Genomic DNA, 16252 nt, shown 5'->3' with positions numbered 1-16252 from the left:
AGTGTGTCGATCTCGGAGCGGATGCCATCCCCTGTCCCCTGTCCTTCTCCCGTTCTCCGGCTCTCTGTCAGTCGCTCTGTGTCTCCCTCTCTCTGTCTCTCCCTCCCCGTGTGTGCCTGCGCGCTCGTGTCTGTCTGTCTGTCTGTCTGTCTGTCTGTCTGCATCTGCCTCGCGCCGTCTTGGGAGTGTGTCTCTGAACCTTCATCTCTTTCTGTCTCTGTCTCTCCTGACCCCCGGCCTCCCACGGGTGCTATGGCTGTGGCCCTGGCTGCCGCGCTTGCGCCGGCCGGCTGTCTCACGTGGCGTGGGTGCCTGCGAGTGTCTGTGTGTCTGTCCGTGTGCCTGCATGTCGCTCGTCCGCTCCCTCAGGAAGGTGCTGTGCTTGGAGGGCGGCGTGGGGGCAAGGGGGGCCTCGGTAGGGCGAAGGGGCGGGGCTGACGAGCTCTGGTTCACCGCGCTGGTGGCTCCCGGGGGCTTTGGGCACCGGGCAGGTGCCGGGCAGGATGGGCGCTCGGGGCCAAGGCTGGGCTGCGCACAGGCCCGCAGGAGGCTCAGAGGACCGCGGGCCCCAGCGGGCCCCCGGGGCCACGCGGCCCTGAGCAGCGAAGCCCTTGGTGGGGGGGAGGTGGCGGAGGGGCGCGGCGGCCTCCGAGCGGGGGCGGGCCTGGAGGGTCCCAGGGTGGGAGAGCGCCCAGACCTCCGCGCCCCTCACCCCACCGCGCCCCTCACCCCAGCCCAGCCCAGCCCAGCCCAGCCCACGCCCGACCCGCCGCAGGCATGCCGGGCCGGCTGCTGCGGGTCCAGGGTCCCGGGTCCCGGAAGCCCTGTGGTCCCCCGGGCCGGGCCGGGCCGGGCGGGTGCTGGCCGGGGGTGGCGGTGTGCGGGGCGCGGAGCGGCGTCGGCCGGCCACACGGCCGCGGGGAGTCCGGTCGCGGGTCGTGCAGCTCAAGTGCAGCGCGCGCTCCGTGGAGAGCTGCGGCCGGCTGGCCCGAGCGGCAGGTCAGAGGGAAAGGCAGGCGCAGCGCAGGGCTCTTAGGGCGCCCGGCGGCAGCCGCCCCCGTCTACGGCCATACCACCCTGAACGCGCCCGATCTCGTCTGATCTCGGAAGCTAAGCAGGGTCGGGCCTGGTTAGTACTTGGATGGGAGACCGCCTGGGAATACCGGGTGCTGTAGGCTTTTTTTTTTTTTGGCCTCCCCTCTCCTTTAGCGCCCGCCCCCCACCCCCGCAAGCCCCACCTGCCGCTGGCCCCTCGCACCCCACCGCGCTCAGAGCGGTCGCCTGCCTTCCAGCCCCTCGCGGGGTGGGTGGCCGGGGCCCCGACTCCCGCTGCAGACCTGGGTTGCCTCCGCGCGGCCCGCGAGCCCCTCCGCATTCGGCTTCCAGGAAACCAGAGCACCGGCGAGGGCGAGGGGGCGGGGGGTGGGTGGGGGGCGGTGGAGGGGGTGCTCTCTGTCTGGGGCTCCCTTGGCAGGCCTCAGGCACTTCCGGGCGGGGCCCAGGCCCTAGCCCCGGCCCCAGCCCCACCACCAGAGGCATCCTCGCAGGCAGCCTCTGGGTCTCCTGCAGGCGTGCGCACAACACACTCACACAACCACAACACTCACTCACACACACACACACACACACACACACACACACACCCGCCCCCGAGAAAGGTCAAGAGGCGGAGACCACAGGTAAGGGAGACGGAGAAAGAGGGAGAGAGAGACAGACAGCAAGAGGACCACACAGACTTCCAAAGCCCCGGCCGCCACACCCTGCCCCCTCCATTCTGGGTTCCCCCCGGCCCCCAGTCGACCAGACCCCCACCGTCGCCCACCGACACACTCACACACACACTCTCACGCGCTCACCCTCTGGCCTGGGGGCGGGGGCTGGGTCTCGCCTTAGGTGGCCAAGCCGAAGGGGACCTTTGAGACCTCGGATGCGAGGAAGTCTTGGGGTCCCCACGGGTGATTGCCAGCCCCAGGGCACTGCGCCCAGCCGGGGCCCGACGGCCCAAGGCTGACGCCCCCTCCCTTAGGGAAGCTGCTTCTTCCGCAGGGCCTCTCTCTGAGGTGTGCCACGGTCTGTGCCAGTGTGTCGATCTCGGAGCGGATGCCATCCCCTGTCCCCTGTCCTTCTCCCGTTCTCCGGCTCTCTGTCAGTCGCTCTGTGTCTCCCTCTCTCTGTCTCTCCCTCCCCGTGTGTGCCTGCGCGCTCGTGTCTGTCTGTCTGTCTGTCTGTCTGTCTGTCTGTCTGCATCTGCCTCGCGCCGTCTTGGGAGTGTGTCTCTGAACCTTCATCTCTTTCTGTCTCTGTCTCTCCTGACCCCCGGCCTCCCACGGGTGCTATGGCTGTGGCCCTGGCTGCCGCGCTTGCGCCGGCCGGCTGTCTCACGTGGCGTGGGTGCCTGCGAGTGTCTGTGTGTCTGTCCGTGTGCCTGCATGTCGCTCGTCCGCTCCCTCAGGAAGGTGCTGTGCTTGGAGGGCGGCGTGGGGGCAAGGGGGGCCTCGGTAGGGCGAAGGGGCGGGGCTGACGAGCTCTGGTTCACCGCGCTGGTGGCTCCCGGGGGCTTTGGGCACCGGGCAGGTGCCGGGCAGGATGGGCGCTCGGGGCCAAGGCTGGGCTGCGCACAGGCCCGCAGGAGGCTCAGAGGACCGCGGGCCCCAGCGGGCCCCCGGGGCCACGCGGCCCTGAGCAGCGAAGCCCTTGGTGGGGGGGAGGTGGCGGAGGGGCGCGGCGGCCTCCGAGCGGGGGCGGGCCTGGAGGGTCCCAGGGTGGGAGAGCGCCCAGACCTCCGCGCCCCTCACCCCACCGCGCCCCTCACCCCAGCCCAGCCCAGCCCAGCCCAGCCCACGCCCGACCCGCCGCAGGCATGCCGGGCCGGCTGCTGCGGGTCCAGGGTCCCGGGTCCCGGAAGCCCTGTGGTCCCCCGGGCCGGGCCGGGCCGGGCGGGTGCTGGCCGGGGGTGGCGGTGTGCGGGGCGCGGAGCGGCGTCGGCCGGCCACACGGCCGCGGGGAGTCCGGTCGCGGGTCGTGCAGCTCAAGTGCAGCGCGCGCTCCGTGGAGAGCTGCGGCCGGCTGGCCCGAGCGGCAGGTCAGAGGGAAAGGCAGGCGCAGCGCAGGGCTCTTAGGGCGCCCGGCGGCAGCCGCCCCCGTCTACGGCCATACCACCCTGAACGCGCCCGATCTCGTCTGATCTCGGAAGCTAAGCAGGGTCGGGCCTGGTTAGTACTTGGATGGGAGACCGCCTGGGAATACCGGGTGCTGTAGGCTTTTTTTTTTTTTGGCCTCCCCTCTCCTTTAGCGCCCGCCCCCCACCCCCGCAAGCCCCACCTGCCGCTGGCCCCTCGCACCCCACCGCGCTCAGAGCGGTCGCCTGCCTTCCAGCCCCTCGCGGGGTGGGTGGCCGGGGCCCCGACTCCCGCTGCAGACCTGGGTTGCCTCCGCGCGGCCCGCGAGCCCCTCCGCATTCGGCTTCCAGGAAACCAGAGGACCGGCGAGGGCGAGGGGGCGGGGGGTGGGTGGGGGGCGGTGGAGGGGGTGCTCTCTGTCTGGGGCTCCCTTGGCAGGCCTCAGGCACTTCCGGGCGGGGCCCAGGCCCTAGCCCCGGCCCCAGCCCCACCACCAGAGGCATCCTCGCAGGCAGCCTCTGGGTCTCCTGCAGGCGTGCGCACAACACACTCACACAACCACAACACTCACTCACACACACACACACACACACACACACACACCCGCCCCCGAGAAAGGTCAAGAGGCGGAGACCACAGGTAAGGGAGACGGAGAAAGAGGGAGAGAGAGACAGACAGCAAGAGGACCACACAGACTTCCAAAGCCCCGGCCGCCACACCCTGCCCCCTCCATTCTGGGTTCCCCCCGGCCCCCAGTCGACCAGACCCCCACCGTCGCCCACCGACACACTCACACACACACTCTCACGCGCTCACCCTCTGGCCTGGGGGCGGGGGCTGGGTCTCGCCTTAGGTGGCCAAGCCGAAGGGGACCTTTGAGACCTCGGATGCGAGGAAGTCTTGGGGTCCCCACGGGTGATTGCCAGCCCCAGGGCACTGCGCCCAGCCGGGGCCCGACGGCCCAAGGCTGACGCCCCCTCCCTTAGGGAAGCTGCTTCTTCCGCAGGGCCTCTCTCTGAGGTGTGCCACGGTCTGTGCCAGTGTGTCGATCTCGGAGCGGATGCCATCCCCTGTCCCCTGTCCTTCTCCCGTTCTCCGGCTCTCTGTCAGTCGCTCTGTGTCTCCCTCTCTCTGTCTCTCCCTCCCCGTGTGTGCCTGCGCGCTCGTGTCTGTCTGTCTGTCTGTCTGTCTGTCTGTCTGCATCTGCCTCGCGCCGTCTTGGGAGTGTGTCTCTGAACCTTCATCTCTTTCTGTCTCTGTCTCTCCTGACCCCCGGCCTCCCACGGGTGCTATGGCTGTGGCCCTGGCTGCCGCGCTTGCGCCGGCCGGCTGTCTCACGTGGCGTGGGTGCCTGCGAGTGTCTGTGTGTCTGTCCGTGTGCCTGCATGTCGCTCGTCCGCTCCCTCAGGAAGGTGCTGTGCTTGGAGGGCGGCGTGGGGGCAAGGGGGGCCTCGGTAGGGCGAAGGGGCGGGGCTGACGAGCTCTGGTTCACCGCGCTGGTGGCTCCCGGGGGCTTTGGGCACCGGGCAGGTGCCGGGCAGGATGGGCGCTCGGGGCCAAGGCTGGGCTGCGCACAGGCCCGCAGGAGGCTCAGAGGACCGCGGGCCCCAGCGGGCCCCCGGGGCCACGCGGCCCTGAGCAGCGAAGCCCTTGGTGGGGGGGAGGTGGCGGAGGGGCGCGGCGGCCTCCGAGCGGGGGCGGGCCTGGAGGGTCCCAGGGTGGGAGAGCGCCCAGACCTCCGCGCCCCTCACCCCACCGCGCCCCTCACCCCAGCCCAGCCCAGCCCAGCCCAGCCCACGCCCGACCCGCCGCAGGCATGCCGGGCCGGCTGCTGCGGGTCCAGGGTCCCGGGTCCCGGAAGCCCTGTGGTCCCCCGGGCCGGGCCGGGCCGGGCGGGTGCTGGCCGGGGGTGGCGGTGTGCGGGGCGCGGAGCGGCGTCGGCCGGCCACACGGCCGCGGGGAGTCCGGTCGCGGGTCGTGCAGCTCAAGTGCAGCGCGCGCTCCGTGGAGAGCTGCGGCCGGCTGGCCCGAGCGGCAGGTCAGAGGGAAAGGCAGGCGCAGCGCAGGGCTCTTAGGGCGCCCGGCGGCAGCCGCCCCCGTCTACGGCCATACCACCCTGAACGCGCCCGATCTCGTCTGATCTCGGAAGCTAAGCAGGGTCGGGCCTGGTTAGTACTTGGATGGGAGACCGCCTGGGAATACCGGGTGCTGTAGGCTTTTTTTTTTTTTGGCCTCCCCTCTCCTTTAGCGCCCGCCCCCCACCCCCGCAAGCCCCACCTGCCGCTGGCCCCTCGCACCCCACCGCGCTCAGAGCGGTCGCCTGCCTTCCAGCCCCTCGCGGGGTGGGTGGCCGGGGCCCCGACTCCCGCTGCAGACCTGGGTTGCCTCCGCGCGGCCCGCGAGCCCCTCCGCATTCGGCTTCCAGGAAACCAGAGCACCGGCGAGGGCGAGGGGGCGGGGGGTGGGTGGGGGGCGGTGGAGGGGGTGCTCTCTGTCTGGGGCTCCCTTGGCAGGCCTCAGGCACTTCCGGGCGGGGCCCAGGCCCTAGCCCCGGCCCCAGCCCCACCACCAGAGGCATCCTCGCAGGCAGCCTCTGGGTCTCCTGCAGGCGTGCGCACAACACACTCACACAACCACAACACTCACTCACACACACACACACACACACACACACACACACACCCGCCCCCGAGAAAGGTCAAGAGGCGGAGACCACAGGTAAGGGAGACGGAGAAAGAGGGAGAGAGAGACAGACAGCAAGAGGACCACACAGACTTCCAAAGCCCCGGCCGCCACACCCTGCCCCCTCCATTCTGGGTTCCCCCGGCCCCCAGTCGACCAGACCCCCACCGTCGCCCACCGACACACTCACACACACACTCTCACGCGCTCACCCTCTGGCCTGGGGGCGGGGGCTGGGTCTCGCCTTAGGTGGCCAAGCCGAAGGGGACCTTTGAGACCTCGGATGCGAGGAAGTCTTGGGGTCCCCACGGGTGATTGCCAGCCCCAGGGCACTGCGCCCAGCCGGGGCCCGACGGCCCAAGGCTGACGCCCCCTCCCTTAGGGAAGCTGCTTCTTCCGCAGGGCCTCTCTCTGAGGTGTGCCACGGTCTGTGCCAGTGTGTCGATCTCGGAGCGGATGCCATCCCCTGTCCCCTGTCCTTCTCCCGTTCTCCGGCTCTCTGTCAGTCGCTCTGTGTCTCCCTCTCTCTGTCTCTCCCTCCCCGTGTGTGCCTGCGCGCTCGTGTCTGTCTGTCTGTCTGTCTGTCTGTCTGTCTGTCTGCATCTGCCTCGCGCCGTCTTGGGAGTGTGTCTCTGAACCTTCATCTCTTTCTGTCTCTGTCTCTCCTGACCCCCGGCCTCCCACGGGTGCTATGGCTGTGGCCCTGGCTGCCGCGCTTGCGCCGGCCGGCTGTCTCACGTGGCGTGGGTGCCTGCGAGTGTCTGTGTGTCTGTCCGTGTGCCTGCATGTCGCTCGTCCGCTCCCTCAGGAAGGTGCTGTGCTTGGAGGGCGGCGTGGGGGCAAGGGGGGCCTCGGTAGGGCGAAGGGGCGGGGCTGACGAGCTCTGGTTCACCGCGCTGGTGGCTCCCGGGGGCTTTGGGCACCGGGCAGGTGCCGGGCAGGATGGGCGCTCGGGGCCAAGGCTGGGCTGCGCACAGGCCCGCAGGAGGCTCAGAGGACCGCGGGCCCCAGCGGGCCCCCGGGGCCACGCGGCCCTGAGCAGCGAAGCCCTTGGTGGGGGGGAGGTGGCGGAGGGGCGCGGCGGCCTCCGAGCGGGGGCGGGCCTGGAGGGTCCCAGGGTGGGAGAGCGCCCAGACCTCCGCGCCCCTCACCCCACCGCGCCCCTCACCCCAGCCCAGCCCAGCCCAGCCCAGCCCACGCCCGACCCGCCGCAGGCATGCCGGGCCGGCTGCTGCGGGTCCAGGGTCCCGGGTCCCGGAAGCCCTGTGGTCCCCCGGGCCGGGCCGGGCCGGGCGGGTGCTGGCCGGGGGTGGCGGTGTGCGGGGCGCGGAGCGGCGTCGGCCGGCCACACGGCCGCGGGGAGTCCGGTCGCGGGTCGTGCAGCTCAAGTGCAGCGCGCGCTCCGTGGAGAGCTGCGGCCGGCTGGCCCGAGCGGCAGGTCAGAGGGAAAGGCAGGCGCAGCGCAGGGCTCTTAGGGCGCCCGGCGGCAGCCGCCCCCGTCTACGGCCATACCACCCTGAACGCGCCCGATCTCGTCTGATCTCGGAAGCTAAGCAGGGTCGGGCCTGGTTAGTACTTGGATGGGAGACCGCCTGGGAATACCGGGTGCTGTAGGCTTTTTTTTTTTTTGGCCTCCCCTCTCCTTTAGCGCCCGCCCCCCACCCCCGCAAGCCCCACCTGCCGCTGGCCCCTCGCACCCCACCGCGCTCAGAGCGGTCGCCTGCCTTCCAGCCCCTCGCGGGGTGGGTGGCCGGGGCCCCGACTCCCGCTGCAGACCTGGGTTGCCTCCGCGCGGCCCGCGAGCCCCTCCGCATTCGGCTTCCAGGAAACCAGAGGACCGGCGAGGGCGAGGGGGCGGGGGGTGGGTGGGGGGCGGTGGAGGGGGTGCTCTCTGTCTGGGGCTCCCTTGGCAGGCCTCAGGCACTTCCGGGCGGGGCCCAGGCCCTAGCCCCGGCCCCAGCCCCACCACCAGAGGCATCCTCGCAGGCAGCCTCTGGGTCTCCTGCAGGCGTGCGCACAACACACTCACACAACCACAACACTCACTCACACACACACACACACACACACACACACACCCGCCCCCGAGAAAGGTCAAGAGGCGGAGACCACAGGTAAGGGAGACGGAGAAAGAGGGAGAGAGAGACAGACAGCAAGAGGACCACACAGACTTCCAAAGCCCCGGCCGCCACACCCTGCCCCCTCCATTCTGGGTTCCCCCCGGCCCCCAGTCGACCAGACCCCCACCGTCGCCCACCGACACACTCACACACACACTCTCACGCGCTCACCCTCTGGCCTGGGGGCGGGGGCTGGGTCTCGCCTTAGGTGGCCAAGCCGAAGGGGACCTTTGAGACCTCGGATGCGAGGAAGTCTTGGGGTCCCCACGGGTGATTGCCAGCCCCAGGGCACTGCGCCCAGCCGGGGCCCGACGGCCCAAGGCTGACGCCCCCTCCCTTAGGGAAGCTGCTTCTTCCGCAGGGCCTCTCTCTGAGGTGTGCCACGGTCTGTGCCAGTGTGTCGATCTCGGAGCGGATGCCATCCCCTGTCCCCTGTCCTTCTCCCGTTCTCCGGCTCTCTGTCAGTCGCTCTGTGTCTCCCTCTCTCTGTCTCTCCCTCCCCGTGTGTGCCTGCGCGCTCGTGTCTGTCTGTCTGTCTGTCTGTCTGTCTGTCTGTCTGCATCTGCCTCGCGCCGTCTTGGGAGTGTGTCTCTGAACCTTCATCTCTTTCTGTCTCTGTCTCTCCTGACCCCCGGCCTCCCACGGGTGCTATGGCTGTGGCCCTGGCTGCCGCGCTTGCGCCGGCCGGCTGTCTCACGTGGCGTGGGTGCCTGCGAGTGTCTGTGTGTCTGTCCGTGTGCCTGCATGTCGCTCGTCCGCTCCCTCAGGAAGGTGCTGTGCTTGGAGGGCGGCGTGGGGGCAAGGGGGGCCTCGGTAGGGCGAAGGGGCGGGGCTGACGAGCTCTGGTTCACCGCGCTGGTGGCTCCCGGGGGCTTTGGGCACCGGGCAGGTGCCGGGCAGGATGGGCGCTCGGGGCCAAGGCTGGGCTGCGCACAGGCCCGCAGGAGGCTCAGAGGACCGCGGGCCCCAGCGGGCCACCGGGGCCACGCGGCCCTGAGCAGCGAAGCCCTTGGTGGGGGGGAGGTGGCGGAGGGGCGCGGCGGCCTCCGAGCGGGGGCGGGCCTGGAGGGTCCCAGGGTGGGAGAGCGCCCAGACCTCCGCGCCCCTCACCCCACCGCGCCCCTCACCCCAGCCCAGCCCAGCCCAGCCCAGCCCACGCCCGACCCGCCGCAGGCATGCCGGGCCGGCTGCTGCGGGTCCAGGGTCCCGGGTCCCGGAAGCCCTGTGGTCCCCCGGGCCGGGCCGGGCCGGGCGGGTGCTGGCCGGGGGTGGCGGTGTGCGGGGCGCGGAGCGGCGTCGGCCGGCCACACGGCCGCGGGGAGTCCGGTCGCGGGTCGTGCAGCTCAAGTGCAGCGCGCGCTCCGTGGAGAGCTGCGGCCGGCTGGCCCGAGCGGCAGGTCAGAGGGAAAGGCAGGCGCAGCGCAGGGCTCTTAGGGCGCCCGGCGGCAGCCGCCCCCGTCTACGGCCATACCACCCTGAACGCGCCCGATCTCGTCTGATCTCGGAAGCTAAGCAGGGTCGGGCCTGGTTAGTACTTGGATGGGAGACCGCCTGGGAATACCGGGTGCTGTAGGCTTTTTTTTTTTTTGGCCTCCCCTCTCCTTTAGCGCCCGCCCCCCACCCCCGCAAGCCCCACCTGCCGCTGGCCCCTCGCACCCCACCGCGCTCAGAGCGGTCGCCTGCCTTCCAGCCCCTCGCGGGGTGGGTGGCCGGGGCCCCGACTCCCGCTGCAGACCTGGGTTGCCTCCGCGCGGCCCGCGAGCCCCTCCGCATTCGGCTTCCAGGAAACCAGAGGACCGGCGAGGGCGAGGGGGCGGGGGGTGGGTGGGGGGCGGTGGAGGGGGTGCTCTCTGTCTGGGGCTCCCTTGGCAGGCCTCAGGCACTTCCGGGCGGGGCCCAGGCCCTAGCCCCGGCCCCAGCCCCACCACCAGAGGCATCCTCGCAGGCAGCCTCTGGGTCTCCTGCAGGCGTGCGCACAACACACTCACACAACCACAACACTCACTCACACACACACACAACACTCACACACACACACACACACACACACACACACCCGCCCCCGAGAAAGGTCAAGAGGCGGAGACCACAGGTAAGGGAGACGGAGAAAGAGGGAGAGAGAGACAGACAGCAAGAGGACCACACAGACTTCCAAAGCCCCGGCCGCCACACCCTGCCCCCTCCATTCTGGGTTCCCCCCGGCCCCCAGTCGACCAGACCCCCACCGTCGCCCACCGACACACTCACACACACACTCTCACGCGCTCACCCTCTGGCCTGGGGGCGGGGGCTGGGTCTCGCCTTAGGTGGCCAAGCCGAAGGGGACCTTTGAGACCTCGGATGCGAGGAAGTCTTGGGGTCCCCACGGGTGATTGCCAGCCCCAGGGCACTGCGCCCAGCCGGGGCCCGACGGCCCACGGCTGACGCCCCCTCCCTTAGGGAAGCTGCTTCTTCCGCAGGGCCTCTCTCTGAGGTGTGCCACGGTCTGTGCCAGTGTGTCGATCTCGGAGCGGATGCCATCCCCTGTCCCCTGTCCTTCTCCCGTTCTCCGGCTCTCTGTCAGTCGCTCTGTGTCTCCCTCTCTCTGTCTCTCCCTCCCCGTGTGTGCCTGCGCGCTCGTGTCTGTCTGTCTGTCTGTCTGTCTGTCTGCATCTGCCTCGCGCCGTCTTGGGAGTGTGTCTCTGAACCTTCATCTCTTTCTGTCTCTGTCTCTCCTGACCCCCGGCCTCCCACGGGTGCTATGGCTGTGGCCCTGGCTGCCGCGCTTGCGCCGGCCGGCTGTCTCACGTGGCGTGGGTGCCTGCGAGTGTCTGTGTGTCTGTCCGTGTGCCTGCATGTCGCTCGTCCGCTCCCTCAGGAAGGTGCTGTGCTTGGAGGGCGGCGTGGGGGCAAGGGGGGCCTCGGTAGGGCGAAGGGGCGGGGCTGACGAGCTCTGGTTCACCGCGCTGGTGGCTCCCGGGGGCTTTGGGCACCGGGCAGGTGCCGGGCAGGATGGGCGCTCGGGGCCAAGGCTGGGCTGCGCACAGGCCCGCAGGAGGCTCAGAGGACCGCGGGCCCCAGCGGGCCCCCGGGGCCACGCGGCCCTGAGCAGCGAAGCCCTTGGTGGGGGGGAGGTGGCGGAGGGGCGCGGCGGCCTCCGAGCGGGGGCGGGCCTGGAGGGTCCCAGGGTGGGAGAGCGCCCAGACCTCCGCGCCCCTCACCCCACCGCGCCCCTCACCCCAGCCCAGCCCAGCCCAGCCCAGCCCACGCCCGACCCGCCGCAGGCATGCCGGGCCGGCTGCTGCGGGTCCAGGGTCCCGGGTCCCGGAAGCCCTGTGGTCCCCCGGGCCGGGCCGGGCCGGGCGGGTGCTGGCCGGGGGTGGCGGTGTGCGGGGCGCGGAGCGGCGTCGGCCGGCCACACGGCCGCGGGGAGTCCGGTCGCGGGTCGTGCAGCTCAAGTGCAGCGCGCGCTCCGTGGAGAGCTGCGGCCGGCTGGCCCGAGCGGCAGGTCAGAGGGAAAGGCAGGCGCAGCGCAGGGCTCTTAGGGCGCCCGGCGGCAGCCGCCCCCGTCTACGGCCATACCACCCTGAACGCGCCCGATCTCGTCTGATCTCGGAAGCTAAGCAGGGTCGGGCCTGGTTAGTACTTGGATGGGAGACCGCCTGGGAATACCGGGTGCTGTAGGCTTTTTTTTTTTTTGGCCTCCCCTCTCCTTTAGCGCCCGCCCCCCACCCCCGCAAGCCCCACCTGCCGCTGGCCCCTCGCACCCCACCGCGCTCAGAGCGGTCGCCTGCCTTCCAGCCCCTCGCGGGGTGGGTGGCCGGGGCCCCGACTCCCGCTGCAGACCTGGGTTGCCTCCGCGCGGCCCGCGAGCCCCTCCGCATTCGGCTTCCAGGAAACCAGAGGACCGGCGAGGGCGAGGGGGCGGGGGGTGGGTGGGGGGCGGTGGAGGGGGTGCTCTCTGTCTGGGGCTCCCTTGGCAGGCCTCAGGCACTTCCGGGCGGGGCCCAGGCCCTAGCCCCGGCCCCAGCCCCACCACCAGAGGCATCCTCGCAGGCAGCCTCTGGGTCTCCTGCAGGCGTGCGCACAACACACTCACACAACCACAACACTCACTCACACACACACACACACACACACACACACACCCGCCCCCGAGAAAGGTCAAGAGGCGGAGACCACAGGTAAGGGAGACGGAGAAAGAGGGAGAGAGAGACAGACAGCAAGAGGACCACACAGACTTCCAAAGCCCCGGCCGCCACACCCTGCCCCCTCCATTCTGGGTTCCCCCCGGCCCCCAGTCGACCAGACCCCCACCGTCGCCCACCGACACACTCACACACACACTCTCACGCGCTCACCCTCTGGCCTGGGGGCGGGGGCTGGGTCTCGCCTTAGGTGGCCAAGCCGAAGGGGACCTTTGAGACCTCGGATGCGAGGAAGTCTTGGGGTCCCCACGGGTGATTGCCAGCCCCAGGGCACTGCGCCCAGCCGGGGCCCGACGGCCCACGGCTGACGCCCCCTCCCTTAGGGAAGCTGCTTCTTCCGCAGGGCCTCTCTCTGAGGTGTGCCACGGTCTGTGCCAGTGTGTCGATCTCGGAGCGGATGCCATCCCCTGTCCCCTGTCCTTCTCCCGTTCTCCGGCTCTCTGTCAGTCGCTCTGTGTCTCCCTCTCTCTGTCTCTCCCTCCCCGTGTGTGCCTGCGCGCTCGTGTCTGTCTGTCTGTCTGTCTGTCTGTCTGCATCTGCCTCGCGCCGTCTTGGGAGTGTGTCTCTGAACCTTCATCTCTTTCTGTCTCTGTCTCTCCTGACCCCCGGCCTCCCACGGGTGCTATGGCTGTGGCCCTGGCTGCCGCGCTTGCGCCGGCCGGCTGTCTCACGTGGCGTGGGTGCCTGCGAGTGTCTGTGTGTCTGTCCGTGTGCCTGCATGTCGCTCGTCCGCTCCCTCAGGAAGGTGCTGTGCTTGGAGGGCGGCGTGGGGGCAAGGGGGGCCTCGGTAGGGCGAAGGGGCGGGGCTGACGAGCTCTGGTTCACCGCGCTGGTGGCTCCCGGGGGCTTTGGGCACCGGGCAGGTGCCGGGCAGGATGGGCGCTCGGGGCCAAGGCTGGGCTGCGCACAGGCCCGCAGGAGGCTCAGAGGACCGCGGGCCCCAGCGGGCCCCCGGGGCCACGCGGCCCTGAGCAGCGAAGCCCTTGGTGGGGGGGAGGTGGCGGAGGGGGGCGGCGGCCTCCGAGCGGGGGCGGGCCTGGAGGGTCCCAGGGTGGGAGAGCGCCCAGACCTCCGCGCCCCTCACCCCACCGCGCCCCTCACCCCAGCCCAGCCCAGCCCAGCCCAGCCCACGCCCGACCCGCCGCAGGCATGCCGGGCCGGCTGCTGCGGGTCCAGGGTCCCGGGTCCCGGAAGCCCTGTGGTCCCCCGGGCCGGGCCGGGCCGGGCGGGTGCTGGCCGGGGCGGGGGGGTCTCTGTGCGGGGCGCGGAACGGCGTCGGCCGGCCACATGGCCGCGGGCAGTCCGGTCGCGGGTCGTGCAGCTCAAGTGCAGCGCGCGCTCCGTGGAGAGCTGCGGCCTGCTGGCCCTAGCGGCAGGTCAGAGGGAAAGGCAGGCGCAGCGCAGGGCTCTTAGGGCGCCCGGCGGCAGCCGCCCCCGTCTACGGCCATACCACCCTGAACGCGCCCGATCTCGTCTGATCTCGGAAGCTAAGCAGGGTCGGGCCTGGTTAGTACTTGGATGGGAGACCGCCTGGGAATACCGGGTGCTGTAGGCTTTTTTTTTTTTTGGCCTCCCCTCTCCTTTAGCGCCCGCCCCCCACCCCCGCAAGCCCCACCTGCCGCTGGCCCCTCGCACCCCACCGCGCTCAGAGCGGTCGCCTGCCTTCCAGCCCCTCGCGGGGTGGGTGGCCGGGGCCCCGACTCCCGCTGCAGACCTGGGTTGCCTCCGCGCGGCCCGCGAGCCCCTCCGCATTCGGCTTCCAGGAAACCAGAGGACCGGCGAGGGCGAGGGGGCGGGGGGTGGGTGGGGGGCGGTGGAGGGGGTGCTCTCTGTCTGGGGCTCCCTTGGCAGGCCTCAGGCACTTCCGGGCGGGGCCCAGGCCCTAGCCCCGGCCCCAGCCCCACCACCAGAGGCATCCTCGCAGGCAGCCTCTGGGTCTCCTGCAGGCGTGCGCACAACACACTCACACAACCACAACACTCACTCACACACACACACACACACACACACACACACCCGCCCCCGAGAAAGGTCAAGAGGCGGAGACCACAGGTAAGGGAGACGGAGAAAGAGGGAGAGAGAGACAGACAGCAAGAGGACCACACAGACTTCCAAAGCCCCGGCCGCCACACCCTGCCCCCTCCATTCTGGGTTCCCCCCGGCCCCCAGTCGACCAGACCCCCACCGTCGCCCACCGACACACTCACACACACACTCTCACGCGCTCACCCTCTGGCCTGGGGGCGGGGCTGGGTCTCGCCTTAGGTGGCCAAGCCGAAGGGGACCTTTGAGACCTCGGATGCGAGGAAGTCTTGGGGTCCCCACGGGTGATTGCCAGCCCCAGGGCACTGCGCCCAGCCGGGGCCCGACGGCCCACGGCTGACGCCCCCTCCCTTAGGGAAGCTGCTTCTTCCGCACGGCCTCTCTCTGAGGTGTGCCACGGTCTGTGCCAGTGTGTCGATCTCGGAGCGGATGCCATCCCCTGTCCCCTGTCCTTCTCCCGTTCTCCGGCTCTCTGTCAGTCGCTCTGTGTCTCCCTCTCTCTGTCTCTCCCTCCCCGTGTGTGCCTGCGCGCTCGTGTCTGTCTGTCTGTCTGTCTGTCTGTCTGCATCTGCCTCGCGCCGCCTTGGGAGTGTGTCTCTGAACCTTCATCTCTTTCTGTCTCTGTCTCTCCTGACCCCCGGCCTCCCACGGGTGCTATGGCTGTGGCCCTGGCTGCCGCGCTTGCGCCGGCCGGCTGTCTCACGTGGCGTGGGTGCCTGCGAGTGTCTGTGTGTCTGTCCGTGTGCCTGCATGTCGCTCGTCCGCTCCCTCAGGAAGGTGCTGTGCTTGGAGGGCGGCGTGGGGGCAAGGGGGGCCTCGGTAGGGCGAAGGGGCGGGGCTGACGAGCTCTGGTTCACCGCGCTGGTGGCTCCCGGGGGCTTTGGGCACCGGGCAGGTGCCGGGCAGGATGGGCGCTCGGGGCCAAGGCTGGGCTGCGCACAGGCCCGCAGGAGGCTCAGAGGACCGCGGGCCCCAGCGGGCCCCCGGGGCCACGCGGCCCTGAGCAGCGAAGCCCTTGGTGGGGGGGAGGTGGCGGAGGGGGGCGGCGGCCTCCGAGCGGGGGCGGGCCTGGAGGGTCCCAGGGTGGGAGAGCGCCCAGACCTCCGCGCCCCTCACCCCACCGCGCCCCTCACCCCAGCCCAGCCCAGCCCAGCCCAGCCCACGCCCGACCCGCCGCAGGCATGCCGGGCCGGCTGCTGCGGGTCCAGGGTCCCGGGTCCCGGAAGCCCTGTGGTCCCCCGGGCCGGGCCGGGCCGGGCGGGTGCTGGCCGGGGGTGGCGGTGTGCGGGGCGCGGAGCGGCGTCGGCCGGCCACACGGCCGCGGGGAGTCCGGTCGCGGGTCGTGCAGCTCAAGTGCAGCGCGCGCTCCGTGGAGAGCTGCGGCCGGCTGGCCCGAGCGGCAGGTCAGAGGGAAAGGCAGGCGCAGCGCAGGGCTCTTAGGGCGCCCGGCGGCAGCCGCCCCCGTCTACGGCCATACCACCCTGAACGCGCCCGATCTCGTCTGATCTCGGAAGCTAAGCAGGGTCGGGCCTGGTTAGTACTTGGATGGGAGACCGCCTGGGAATACCGGGTGCTGTAGGCTTTTTTTTTTTTTGGCCTCCCCTCTCCTTTAGCGCCCGCCCCCCACCCCCGCAAGCCCCACCTGCCGCTGGCCCCTCGCACCCCACCGCGCTCAGAGCGGTCGCCTGCCTTCCAGCCCCTCGCGGGGTGGGTGGCCGGGGCCCCGACTCCCGCTGCAGACCTGGGTTGCCTCCGCGCGGCCCGCGAGCCCCTCCGCATTCGGCTTCCAGGAAACCAGAGGACCGGCGAGGGCGAGGGGGCGGGGGGTGGGTGGGGGGCGGTGGAGGGGGTGCTCTCTGTCTGGGGCTCCCTTGGCAGGCCTCAGGCACTTCCGGGCGGGGCCCAGGCCCTAGCCCCGGCCCCAGCCCCACCACCAGAGGCATCCTCGCAGGCAGCCTCTGGGTCTCCTGCAGGCGTGCGCACAACACACTCACACAACCACAACACTCACTCACACACACACACAACACTCACACACACACACACACACACACACACACACCCGCCCCCGAGAAAGGTCAAGAGGCGGAGACCACAGGTA

The 16252-nt window shown here is 71.0% G+C and overlaps 8 non-coding genes across 8 annotated transcripts; all 8 read left to right on the top strand.

Annotated features, from left to right (window-relative positions):
- Positions 1-1059: 1059 nt before the first annotated feature.
- On the top strand, positions 1060-1178 carry LOC129642342 (5S ribosomal RNA). The gene has a single exon (XR_008709642.1). It is a non-coding gene; the product is annotated as a 5S ribosomal RNA (ribosomal RNA).
- Positions 1179-3142: 1964 nt separating this feature from the next.
- On the top strand, positions 3143-3261 carry LOC129642340 (5S ribosomal RNA). The gene has a single exon (XR_008709640.1). It is a non-coding gene; the product is annotated as a 5S ribosomal RNA (ribosomal RNA).
- Positions 3262-5217: 1956 nt separating this feature from the next.
- LOC129642339 (5S ribosomal RNA) lies at positions 5218-5336 on the top strand. Its single transcript, XR_008709639.1, has one exon. It is a non-coding gene; the product is annotated as a 5S ribosomal RNA (ribosomal RNA).
- Positions 5337-7299: 1963 nt separating this feature from the next.
- Positions 7300-7418, top strand: LOC129642338 (5S ribosomal RNA). The gene has a single exon (XR_008709638.1). It is a non-coding gene; the product is annotated as a 5S ribosomal RNA (ribosomal RNA).
- Positions 7419-9378: 1960 nt separating this feature from the next.
- Positions 9379-9497, top strand: LOC129642337 (5S ribosomal RNA). The gene has a single exon (XR_008709637.1). It is a non-coding gene; the product is annotated as a 5S ribosomal RNA (ribosomal RNA).
- A 1971-nt stretch (positions 9498-11468) lies between these two features.
- Positions 11469-11587, top strand: LOC129642336 (5S ribosomal RNA). Its single transcript, XR_008709636.1, has one exon. It is a non-coding gene; the product is annotated as a 5S ribosomal RNA (ribosomal RNA).
- A 1957-nt stretch (positions 11588-13544) lies between these two features.
- Positions 13545-13663, top strand: LOC129642335 (5S ribosomal RNA). The gene has a single exon (XR_008709635.1). It is a non-coding gene; the product is annotated as a 5S ribosomal RNA (ribosomal RNA).
- Positions 13664-15614: 1951 nt separating this feature from the next.
- Positions 15615-15733, top strand: LOC129642334 (5S ribosomal RNA). Its single transcript, XR_008709634.1, has one exon. It is a non-coding gene; the product is annotated as a 5S ribosomal RNA (ribosomal RNA).
- Positions 15734-16252: the final 519 nt, after the last annotated feature.

The sequence above is a fragment of the Bubalus kerabau genome, chromosome 1 (assembly GCF_029407905.1).
Source record: "Bubalus kerabau isolate K-KA32 ecotype Philippines breed swamp buffalo chromosome 1, PCC_UOA_SB_1v2, whole genome shotgun sequence".
NCBI lineage: Eukaryota > Metazoa > Chordata > Mammalia > Artiodactyla > Bovidae > Bubalus > Bubalus kerabau.
Note: the sequence above shows the minus strand (reverse complement) of the source record. Positions and strands in the feature narration are given on the sequence as shown.